Source organism: Chiloscyllium plagiosum, unplaced genomic scaffold (assembly GCF_037043375.1).
Source record: "Chiloscyllium plagiosum isolate Xiang-an unplaced genomic scaffold, Cpla_swu_hap1 HiC_scaffold_2, whole genome shotgun sequence".
NCBI classification, from domain to species: Eukaryota; Metazoa; Chordata; class Chondrichthyes; order Orectolobiformes; family Hemiscylliidae; genus Chiloscyllium; species Chiloscyllium plagiosum.
Genome location: NW_028270140.1, coordinates 12,174,896 through 12,187,234, shown reverse-complemented (window position 1 = coordinate 12,187,234; position 12,339 = coordinate 12,174,896). Strand labels below are relative to the sequence as shown.

At 42.5% G+C, this 12,339-nt stretch overlaps 1 protein-coding gene across 1 annotated transcript in view; it reads right to left on the bottom strand.

The window, feature by feature from the left end:
• Nucleotides 1-11,786, bottom strand: part of LOC122564384 (tudor domain-containing protein 7-like) — a 122,355-nt gene extending 110,569 nt beyond the window's left edge. The window contains exon 1 of the mRNA XM_043719169.2: nucleotides 11,651-11,786. The gene's annotated coding sequence lies outside the window, so the exon portion shown is untranslated. The remainder of the gene's footprint in view (nucleotides 1-11,650) is intronic.
• Nucleotides 11,787-12,339: the final 553 nt, after the last annotated feature.

Here is a 12,339-nt window from a genome sequence, read left to right as displayed (position 1 = left end):
TTGCAAAGTCCTGCTTCCTCAGAACATAGAACAGTACAGCACAGAACAGGCCCCTTGGCCCACGATGTTGTGCCGAGGTTTAATCCTCATGTAATATATAATAACTTAACCTGCGCACCCCTCAACTCACCGCTATCCATGTGCATGTCCAGCAGTCGCTTAAATGTCCCTAATGACTCTGCTTCCACCACCACCACCGCTGGCAATGCATTCCAAGCATTCACAACTCTCTGCACAAAGAACCTACCTCTGATGTCTCCTCTATACCTTTCCCCTAATATCTTAAAACTATGACCCAGTGTACCCGTCAATCCTGCCCTGGGGAAGTGCGTCTGGCTATTGACTCCATCTATTCCTCTCATTATCTTGTATACCTCGATCTGGTCTCCTCTCTTCCTCCTCCTCTCCAGAGAGAAAACTCCGAGCTTATTCAACCTTTCTTCATAACGCAAGCCCTCCAGTCCAGGCAGCATCCTGGTAAACCTTCTTTGCACCCCTTCCAAAGCCTCTGTATCTTTCCTTTAGTAAGGAAGCCAGAACTGGACACAATATTCCAAGTGTGGTCTCACCAGGGACTTGTAGATCTATAGCAAAACCTCGCGGCTCTTAAACTTGATCCCCTGTTAATGAAAGCCAAAACACCATGCGCTTTCTTAACAACCCTAACCACTTGGGTGGCAACTTTGAGGGATCTATGTACTTGCAGACCCAGATCTCTCTGTTCCTCTACACAGCCAAGAATCCTGTCTTTAATCCTATATTCAGCATTCAAGTTCGACCTTCCAAAATGCATCACTTCGCATTTATCCTGGTTTAACTCCATCTGCCATTTCGTAGCCCAGCTCTGCAACCTGTCTATGTCACGCTGCAGCCTGCAATAGCCCTCGATACTATCAACGACACCTCCAACCTTTGTGTCATCTACAAATTTACTAACCCACCCCTCAACCTCCTCGCCCAAGTCATTTAGAAAAAATACAAAGAGCAGAAGCCCAAGAACAGAGCCCTGCGGGACCCCACTCAACACTGACCTCCAGGCAGAATACGTTCCATCTACAACCACTCTCTGCCTTCTGTCAGCCAACCAATTCTGAATCCAGATAGCCAAATCTCTCTGTATCCCATACTTCTTGACTTTATCAATGAGCCTACCATGAGGAACCTTATCAAATGCCTTGCTCAAGTACACACACACCACATCCACCGCTCGATCTTCATCAACCTGTCTTGTCACCTACTCGAAGAACTCAATAAGATTAAAGAGACATGGTCTGCCCGTCACAAAGCCATGCTGACTGCCTTGAATCATGGTACGCTTTGCCAAATAGTCATAGATCCACGGTGGCACAGTGGTTAGCACTGCTGCCTCTCAGCGCCAGAGACCCGGGTTCAATTCCCGCCTCAGGCGACTGACTGTGTGGAGTTTGCACGTTCTCCCCGTGTCTGCGTGGGTTTCCTCCGGGTGCTCCGGTTTCCTCCCACAGTCCAAAGATGTGCAGGTCAGGTGAATTGGCCATGCTAAATTGCCCGTAGTGTTAGGTAAGGGATTTGGGTGGGTTGCGCTTCGGTGGGGCGGTGTGGACTTGTTGGGCCGAAGGGCCTGCTTCCACACTGCAAGTAATCTAATCTAATCTAAAAAAAATCCTATCCCTCAGAATTCTTTCCAAAACTTTGCAGACCACAGAGGCAAGATGGATTGATTCCATTTGCATACTTCGATAAATTGTCTGTACTTTGATCCAACTCATTGATATGCATGTTTAAAAGCTAAGACCCCAGTACAGAACCACGTGTTTCTCCATTTTACATGTTGCTTGTTGCTGGTCGGTTTGAACATACTTCCCGAGATGGTATTACAAAGGTACATTTAAAAGGTTGTTTTGAAGCAAAACATATTCACACTTTTGAGCCATGAAAGCTGATTAAAATACTATCAAATTAAATTTAGACAATGCTTCAATGTTTTAAGTAATTGTTTAATCAATCTTGATATTCATAAACACTCCTAAACCATTATTTGCAAAGGTTACATTTCCTTGGAATTTGGCATATGTATTTCATATTGGATTCGTTGCTTTTAAAATTCATTCTTGGAAAGTCAGTGTCACGAGTAAGGCCAGTGTTTATGGCCATCATTATTTTCCCTCAATGTATTTGTTAAATTGTTCCCAGCATCTAGGTTTTGCTGGCAAAGTCAGCATTTAATGCCCATCCCCAACTGCCCGCGAGAAGATAGTGGTGCGCCACACTCTTGAACCACTGTAGTCCACGAGAAGCAGATACACTCACAGCACGGTTAGGAAGGGAGCTCTGGAATTATGATTCAGAAACAGCAAAGCTGTAGTCATTTAGTTCCAAATCAGGATGATGTATTTGGCTTGGACTGAAACTTACAGGTGGTGACTAAACCAGGACAGTTCGTGCGGTGAAGGTTTTTCCTTAACTATGGCTAGGGAGCGAATTGCCGAATTTCAGAAGACTGCTTTATCCCAAATACTTGTACACACTGGGGTAGTAACACATACAAATATGAAGACATGTTTCACGAGAGAAAGGAGCAAGAGCAAGCTTTTGCCAGACTCGATGCAGAGGAGTAACTGCAAGTTATTTTTAAATCATCTCACATGGATTTGGCGCAGTGCAAAATGTTCATGATATTATACAATAAATAAGGGATACTGAATTAACCAAGTCCGATCATAGCTGCTGCTTCTTGTATCTTCTGTGAAATAGCAAAAGAGTGCCAACTGACATTACTTCCACTCTATAAAATGGAGATGAAGCAAAACTTATGGCAAGATTTGCAACAAATAACTATCGAAGTGTTTGAAAACTGCAGCAGGTCTCATGAAATGCACCAAGTTAGGGGAAATTGAACATACAAATGATCTGTATGAAATCAACTGCAGACACCTACAGCAGCGTGGATTAACTAAAAGTCTCTGTTCAAACCAGGAATAACAAGGTCACGACATGCAGGCAATGATTCACATCTGACTTCATTTGATATGAATATTTGGCCCCTACCATGAATATTAAAGCTACAATTCAGGAGGTCACTTGGCCCAGTTTACAGATCCAGTTTTCTCAGAAGTCACTGTTAGCCCCACTCCTCTGCCTTAATCCCGTTGCACTGCAAATATTCTCGAGATAATTATCCAGATTTGTTTTGAAAGCCATGACGGAATCTACCGCTATGATCTCAGACAATGTATTCCCTCATCCCATCGCTGGTTGTTTCAGTACTCATTCTGTTCTGGGGGAAAATTCAAAAATTATGCAATTTCTATACTTACTTGCCTCAGTATTTTTATCATTTGATCTGATCCTGGTGACTTATCAACTTGAAATACAGCCTGTCTTTCTAATGACTGCTGTTAATCTATTTTTCGCCCTCTGCCTCAACTACATCCTCTTTCATATAATTTTGGCAGCACCTTCTTCCTGATAAAGACATGTGCATACTATTCATTTAACATTTCAGCCATACTTTGTGTCTCCAGGCTTAAGCCCTTTCTAGTCTCAAATTAGCCTTATTTCTCCTTTAATCTCCCTTAACTTTTTAATACTCCAAAAAGACTTCTTAATTTAATTCTTTGTTGGCTGCCAGTATTACTTGTTGGCCATCTTGATTACTTTCCTCACTGTCTTTCTGAACCCAGTTCTCACTTGCATTTATCAAACATAAATCATTATATGCACTTGTCTTCTGGTTCATCTTACCCTCCTCCCTTAGATAGGGACCTCTGACTTGGTTTGTCCTTCATCTTTCCCCCACATGGTATTGTGTTTTGACTGTACCCAAATTATTCTCTTGAAAGGAAACCCATTGCTCAATTAGTTTGCCTGTCAAACTTTCTTTCCAATTTATGGGAGCTAGATCTATTCTCACCCCAATGAAATTAGCAGTCATCCAACTATATTTTTACTCCAAACTGCTGGGCAATAAAGACACCATTATACTAAACTTAGATTACATATTGAAGCTACTATTGGTATTGTATTGTACAAATATGCACCTGCTTAACTGTTCAATTGCTGACTTCTGAACAGGTTTCTAAATAAAAAAAAATCAGCCGATCAGGACTATGTTATCCATCATGCAACTGACTAGTTTAAAGCTCACAAAAGCTGAGTTCAATACAAGCCAAGAGATTGACATTTTGACCTTTATCTGGCCAGTATTATGGTAATTTTGTTCCTTCATTCACATAGTGGCTACAAATATAAATAGGGTAACTTAGGTTAAAACTATTGGCTGAGCTGAATTGAGCGGGGAGTTGCCCTTGCAACCTTGAACACTGTATACAGATTCTGAACATCTTCAGTTTATGCAGCGATACTCTCCCATTCTGAATACCCTCCTCACTCCTGCTTTTCTCCAACCATCCTTCTCGCTCGTTCCCTCTTGCACATCCACCCATCCATGCTCATCCCTATTCTCACAGTTGCAACACATCCTGCCCCTTGCCTTTGCCCTCCCTCTACCTCCATTCCCTCCTTCTCAGTCAGTTTCCATAGTATCTTTCTCCCACTTTTCACCAATTTGGCCCTCCCTGCTCCCTCCTCCTTCCCAACTCCTCCATCTTTCCTTCGCCATCCCTACTCACCATCCATTTTGCATCTTTCCTCTCTTCCACCCCTCCATTCACCCCCTCACTCCCTTCCCCTTCCATCTACCTTTCTCGCTCCTTTCATCGTCTTTCTTCCTACCCTCTCACTTCCTGTCATCTCGTTCTTACCACTTCCTTCATCATCTCTCCTTCTTTCCTCCATACCTCATCCCCCCCTCCCCTTCCAACTACACTTCACCCTTCTGTTCCGGTTAATATTGCTATCTTCTTAAAATCATCAGGAAAAGCCAAATATGAATATGTCAAATAAAACCTGCAATTAGATGCACATATCTCATTCCATCATGTCAGCTGTTATAGGACCATACAATCTCCTACACAATCTAAGTTAATTCTATTGAGTCAATGATCTGGAAGCTCAGATAAATTTGTTTAACATTTTTCACCACAAATGGGGTAATTATCTCAAACCATTAATCAATTAAATTGAATAGCCAGATAAACCGAAAACACTGATTTGATAGATAATAGATTGAAAAAACTAACTCAAATTCCATCCGTATATCCTATGAATACAAATATAATGTGCATTTAGGTCAACTTTATACTTAAAACTATGGCATTGATTTAAAGAGTTTTCATCAATTTAATTAAAAGTGTCACCATTATTTGATGTTAGAAAACGATCCGAGTATTACAGAATCAGATGCCGTGGATGGAACTAACTGAATTCCTCTCAGAGGTAACGCCAAACTTCAAATGTGATGCAGCTACCTTCTCCCCAGTGCCACACCCCCCATTTATCTATCCACCCCAAAAGCTCCCAGCCTCATTCCTGATAAAGGGCTCCTGCCCAAAATGTCGATTCTCCTGCTCCTCGGATACTGCATGACCTGCTGTGCTTTTCCAACACCACACATTCTGGACTGCAGTGGTAATAACCCTACTTTTGAGCCAGGAGGCCTGGGGTCAAGTCTCACTTGTTCCAGAGATGTGTAGTAATATCTCTGAACAGGTTGTTTAGGAAATAGTTTTCTTTTCAAATGCGAGATACACTCAGCACCTTTTGCAGCAGTTCAAAATGAAATAATTTCATCCTGGAAGTTTGATGACAGGTTGAAAAAAGAAAGCAAAAGTTAAAGTAACCTAATGAGCATTCCAGGTTTATTTTTAAGCTAAGTTCTGAGTAATGTATAAAAAGAAACACAGTTTGAGCATAAACAAAGAACTCACCCATCATGTTCATGTTTGAATTATATATATTGCCTTTTAAAAATCTGTATGCAGAATGCAAAAGTATTATATTACATTTGTCACTTAAGTGGTTAAACTACTTGATCTAACTATAAATAAATTGTTAAGTGAAAGCTTTAAATTTAAAAAAGCTGGTCTAATATATGGAATTGTGTTGCATATCTACATGAGGAAGTGGGGAATAAAATGTTGGAAAGGTAGTCCCAGACCAACCAGTCCTGTCCAAACGCAACATGCTTGCTATTTGTAAAAGAAGAAAAGACGGCAAGGAGGACATCGGTGTAGGAGTGGGGTGGAAAGCAAAACAGAAGTAACAAACAGCATTCTCCTGCAGCTGAGAGCAACAATCCTGAAGGACATGTTGCATACTCCGTACCAGACTAAGGCATATCTCTCAGCAGCTACAAAGGAACTTAGAAAGGGAAGGGCAGAGACCATGCACATATTTAAAACGGAGATATTTAGATTCTTAAACAATTGGAGAATCAAGTGTTAGAGGAAAAGAGCAAGAACATGGATGCGGGAATGTCATGAGCCATGATCGTATTCAACGGCACAGCAGACTTGAGGGGCCAAGTGGCCACCCATTTTCATTTCTTACGGTCTTATAGGGAATTCGAGTTGCAGTAGCTCATTTTGCAGCAAACAATGAAATTTGGATCAGAAAGGAGATGATACAGAAAGCCTATCGGGAGTACAGCTTTAAGTTAACATACAGGAGAAAGCCATGACTGCAGGTGCTGATGAAGTCAGAGCCGAAAAGGGTGGTGCTGGAAAAGCAAGGCGGGGGGGGGCATGTAGGCCTAACAAGGGAGGGAATGGGCTCTGCTGAGTGCATTAGGGTGAGGAAAATAGAACTTTGGTGCTGGGTCCTATTTCAGGGACCGCAATTTCCCCCTCCCACATGATCAACAATGCCCTTCAACACATTATCTCCACTTCCTGTTCCTCCACCCTCAAACCCCACCACTCCAACCGCAACAAGCATAGAACCTCACTAATCTCCAAATGCAACGCAATACCATCTGCCACTTGCACTACCTTCAGTCAGACCCCACCAAAGACATATTCTCCTCCGCAGCCCAATCTGTATTCTGCAGATACCATTCCCTCCGTGACTTCTTTGTCAGCTGTACGCCTTCCATCAACCCACCCTCCATTCCCGGCACGTTGCCTTGCCACTGCACATAAAACCTGCGCCCACACCTCTGCCCAATGCCCTCAAGAATTTTTTCACATCCTGCAGAGATTCCTGGTCCGCCTCATCTATTGCGTCAGTTGCACTCAATGTGGTCTCTTCCACCACAGGGAGCGAGTAGGCAAACATGCAGAGCATTGGGACGCAAGCACCGACTCCACAGCCCTGTGGCTAATCACTTCAACTTCCACTCCCACCCCATGCAAGGACATTATCAGTGTCACCCTTTTCAACTGTAAGTTAATATATAGCTAAAAAACTAACATAGGAAATAAGACATTGGCTTTCGTGAGACACTAGGAGACAGTGAGGTCTGCAGACGCTAAAGATCAGAGTTGAGTGTGTTGCTGGAAAAGCATAGCAGGTCAGACAGCATCCGAGGAGCAGGAAAATCGATGTTTCAGGCCGGAGCCCTTCATCAGGAATGACTTTGAGAGATAGTAACAATTCTGGGACAAAAACCAGTTGTACCAATGGGATGTGTTCTGCCTGAATTGAAGTCCTCCTGGAAAGGATAAAAAGGCAAATGGTAAATGTTATAAAATTACCCAGAGGGAGGAGGGATCTACAGAAACATCAGTTTCATGTAATAAAATAGGTCAAGAGAACATAGAAAAAAATAAAGGAGAGCATTAATGGCTTAGAGAAACAGTGATAAGACTGCAGTCTAAAAAATGTTACAGAAAATGAGAAGACATGACAAACAGATAAATTTGAAATGGTACTTGTGGAAAGGAAGAATAAAGAGGTCACTTGGGATAAAAGTATTTCACACAATTATTTGGGAATTTGGATTTTTAAATTAGAGGCAGATGGAGTTTGATTTAATTAAGAGTCATAAATGCCTACAGTACAGAAAAAAGTCCTTTGCCCCATAAGTGTACCAGTCAAAAACAAATACCGAACTATTTTCATCCCATTTTCTTGTTCTTAGTTCATAGCCTTGTACAACCTGGAGTCACAAGTACACATCTACACAATTCTTAAATGTTACAGGGTTTGCTATCTTTCACAGGCAGTGTTCCAGATTACCACCACACTGGGTTTTTCCTTGCATCTTCTCGAAACCTTTTGCCCTTATCTTAAATATACATATCCCTGGTTATTAATCCCAACACCAAGGGAGAATGTTTCACTCTGTCTACTCAATCGATACCCCTCATAATTTTATACATGAGCTGAAAAATGTGTTGCTGGAAAAGCACAGCAGGTCAGGCAGTATCCAAGGAGCAGGAGAATCGACGTTTCGGGCATAAGCCCTTCTTCCTGAAGAAGGGGTTATGCCCGAAACGTCGATTCTCCTGCTCCTTGGATGCTGCCTGACCTGCTGCGCTTTTCCAGCAATACATTTTTCAGCTCTGATCTCCAGCATCTGCAGTCCTCACTTTCTCATAATTTTATACATCTCAATCATGTCTTCTTTCTGTCTTCTCTGTTCCAAGAAAAACAACCCCAGTTTATGCAATCTCTCTTCATAAGGAAAACTCTTCAGCCCAAGCAATATCCTGGTAAATATCCTCTAGCCATCTCCAGTGCATTGTGGATTCCTCATCTGCATACAAAACTCTAGCTGTGGCCTAACCAATGTTTCATATGGTTCCCACAACTTCCCTGCTCCTAAACCCAATGCTTGGCTATTCAAAGGAAGAATCCCTTATACCTCCTTAACCACTTTATCTACTTTTGCATGACATGAGGGGACTATGCACATCAAGATTCTTGGTGTTCCCAGGATCTGACTATTCATCATGTCTTGTCTTGTTTGTCCTGTCCAACTGTATCGCCTCAAACTCATCCAGATTGAAATCCATCAGCCTTTCCAGCTCGCCGATCTACATCCTTCTGTAACCTCAGGCTATCCTCCTCGGTATCAAGCACCCCACCAACTATCATATCATCTGCAAACTGGCTGACCAAACTTCCTACTGTAAAGAGTAAATCATACCGTACACACTTAGACATTACATAGATAAACACACAGCAAGAATCCCAATGCTGATCCCTGCAGTACCCCACCAGCTACAGGGTTCTAGCCACAAAAATACTCAAGCATCACCCTGTTTCCTGCCACTAATGCAATTCTGGATCCAATTAGATAAATCTCCTTGGATCCCATGGACTCATATTCACTATCAGTTTCCCATGAAGGATCTTATCTAATGCCTAATTTAAGTCAAAATAGATTATGTCAACTGTGTTGCCTTCATCTATACAGTGTGGAGGTGAGATTTGTGTATTTAAAAAGGGTAAAAAATAATTTGAGAAGATGACCTAAATACATGATTTTCAGGAGAGCATGCAACTTAATGTCCAGTGAGATACCTGATGTCTCAACTGACAAGTGTTATATTGCTGAATGTTTGACATGCAGAAAAGCAAGTGATCAGGGACACTGGAAGTTTCGCTTGTGTTCAGTTCAGAAGAATCAGGTTTCAGATTCATGCTAGCAGAAGAATCAGGGCCTCAGTTCAGCAGAACAATTTCATCCTAGCAGCAGGACAGTGTGTTAGATTTATAGAAGCTCCAGGTTGTGAGTTTTCTTGACTATCAGCAAAGAAAATGATTCCATGCCATCCAAACTGGAAAGAAACCTTAAAACTCTCCCATGAGCATTTCTCAGAGGAAAACTGGAAAGAGTCAGTAAAATGAAAAAAATGTAAGATGGGCACGATTATTTTCTGGAATTGAACAACTGAAAGCTGATATTGCTAAGAAAAGATTGGACCTATGTTTTTTGCTGTTTATGTTAAGTTCACTTCAAACTGACTTGAATATATACAGGTTTCTTTTTTATCTTTTATTCAGTAAACATGTAGTCTTGGTTTAAAAGAACCTTGGCAACCTTGTGTGAATATGTTCAATCACTAATCACCATGAAAAAACAAAAATAAAATGTATGATGTGTCAAACCAGATTTAATTCTGGAGTGACAGAAGCAGAAATTAAATCAAGACTATGCTTTATTTCTCGAGAGTAACAATTAAAACTAAGGAAGTTATGGTAAACTTATATTTAACTCTAATTCTGATTATCTAATAAAAATAGGCCCTCTCAGACGAGATCTGAACTTGAAACTAAGTTAATATACAGGAAACACTTGAGTTCAGTTTCACATGACAAACGTCAGACAGCTGGGCAGGAATTACGCTGTCAATTGCATGTAGTAAACATGCAGCAGCAAGTACTACAGGGCTTGTTTGAAGGCTGAAAGCATTTGACTTTCACTTTCATTTCCTTGTCAAACATATTTCGGTCACCAAAGACTGCCTCTCACAATGTATCCTTTAGATGAAAGCTTGTTCCTGTCATGGACTCTTGCTGGGATGAGAACTGGGGAACTACAGAAAGACACATTACCTAAGGAGAGAGAGCTTTGTATTATAAAACTCAATACCCATAAAGTCAGTATAATATCAGGCCTTCTTTCCTCCTGTCAAACAATAACTCCAAGATTATTCTGAAATAGTAAGATAACCCTGGCTTTTCTTCACCTCTACAACAGTTTACGTAAACCCAGCTCCTCTGACAAGGACAAAGAGATAACAAATATATTATTCACAAGATTGAGATCATTATTTCAGCAGTCATTCCTTCTTCATCATCCTTCCCCAAGCCAGGTTCAACTGAGGTCTGTCAATGTCTTATCCATGAAAGCACATCTATTTGCAGGTCTCCTATTCACCTTCTCCTCTATCATTTGTACAGATCTACTTTCCATTCTATCATTGCAACTGTGTTGACAACAAATGATAGTTAACAACGTTCATTCCACTAGCACATCCCACCTCCCTTTCCAAATGCTGTTAACCACCACACCCCACACAAAGATGTTTCTAAAATAATTTAGCATCCAAGAGTGACTACTGTGTGAAGAAGTTCAGTCTCCCTTGGAATATGCTGAGATGAAAGTAAATTACTACTTGTGTATAGTGCTGCCTCTACATTTCAGAAATAGTTTGCATTTCCCAATCCAGCTTAAGCAATATTGCCGTTTCCCATCCAAACGTGTAGCATTGCAACTCGTTGATCACACATAATCCATTATGGCCACAATCAGTGAAGCCGATCAGTGTAGGGGGTTGCACAATATATTGCTTTTTCTTTAAAAAAAAACTTTACATTTACGCTTAGCTTGAACAAAATTTGAGAAACTTAAAATTGTAAAAGAACAGCAAAGCAAGGGCGCAACTTTTGGTTACAGTCGACCTCTGGTTATGAGGTCCTCTCTTGGATTAGCCCAATTTCAGCCACTTTCTGGTAAACAGAAGGGGGGACACCCCCCCCCCTGCCAGCACTATCCTTTCTTCTTGTACTTCTTATGCACACTCTGGTGCCTTGCCCCACTTTTTTACTCTCTCTCTCTCCTTGTTTTCCCTAACCTACACCACTTCTTCCAGAGTTGCTGCGCCGCTCTGCCCATGGATAAGCCTAACAACCCGGTGCACCCCAACATTCCGCCACTCTTGCAATCCCACCCTCCCCGTACGTCCAGTTACCGGCCCCCTCCGCTAGTATCCTGCCCTCGCCGGTAGACCCCGGGCTCTGGGATACCTCCCCCCATATCGCCCTATGTTGTGGCAGTAGACCCACTCCCCGTCCTGAGCCGGTGCGCCCGGTTACTCACAGCCGTGCGCAGCCCTGCGCTCGCGCCGCCGCTCGCTCTCTGACGGTTGGACCCTTGCTGGAGCCACCGGCGCACGCATGCGCACCAAGCCCTGCCAGGACCCACGCCTGCGCACTGCGGCCCGAACGGGCACCTGTCGTCGTGTGCGGGAGGTGGCGCGGTGGGTGTAGTCCTGCCTCTGAGCCAGGGTGGGCCCGGGTTCAAGTCCCACCTGAACCACAGGTGTGGCATAACGTCATCGAACAGGTTGTTCGGAAAGTCAAGGTAAAGTTACCACCGATCTTGCCACGTCATTGTACTGCTGCCCCGTTGAAGACATGACTTTGGTGGACATGGGGTGAGAGATTGAGAAGGAAACTCCTTCATGCTAACCTCAGACGGTGCAGGAATTGAACCAACATTGTTGGAATCATTCTGGGTTAACAAACTGGCCAAGTTACAAGCTAAACCGGATCAATAGCATGTTCAGCTGCAATATGGATGGACCAGGTGTTCATGCCAATTACTCTTGGACCCAAGTCCCAGGACAAGACCTTTGTTGATCATCAAGTTTCTTTAAAAAGAGAGGCAAAGGGAATATTGCTTGTTTGACAGTCAAGAATCATTGAATCAGACAATAAAGAGTAACAATGGAGGATACAGACTAGTAAACTGGGTAGACAGACTTCGCAGATGAATTCCAATGCAGA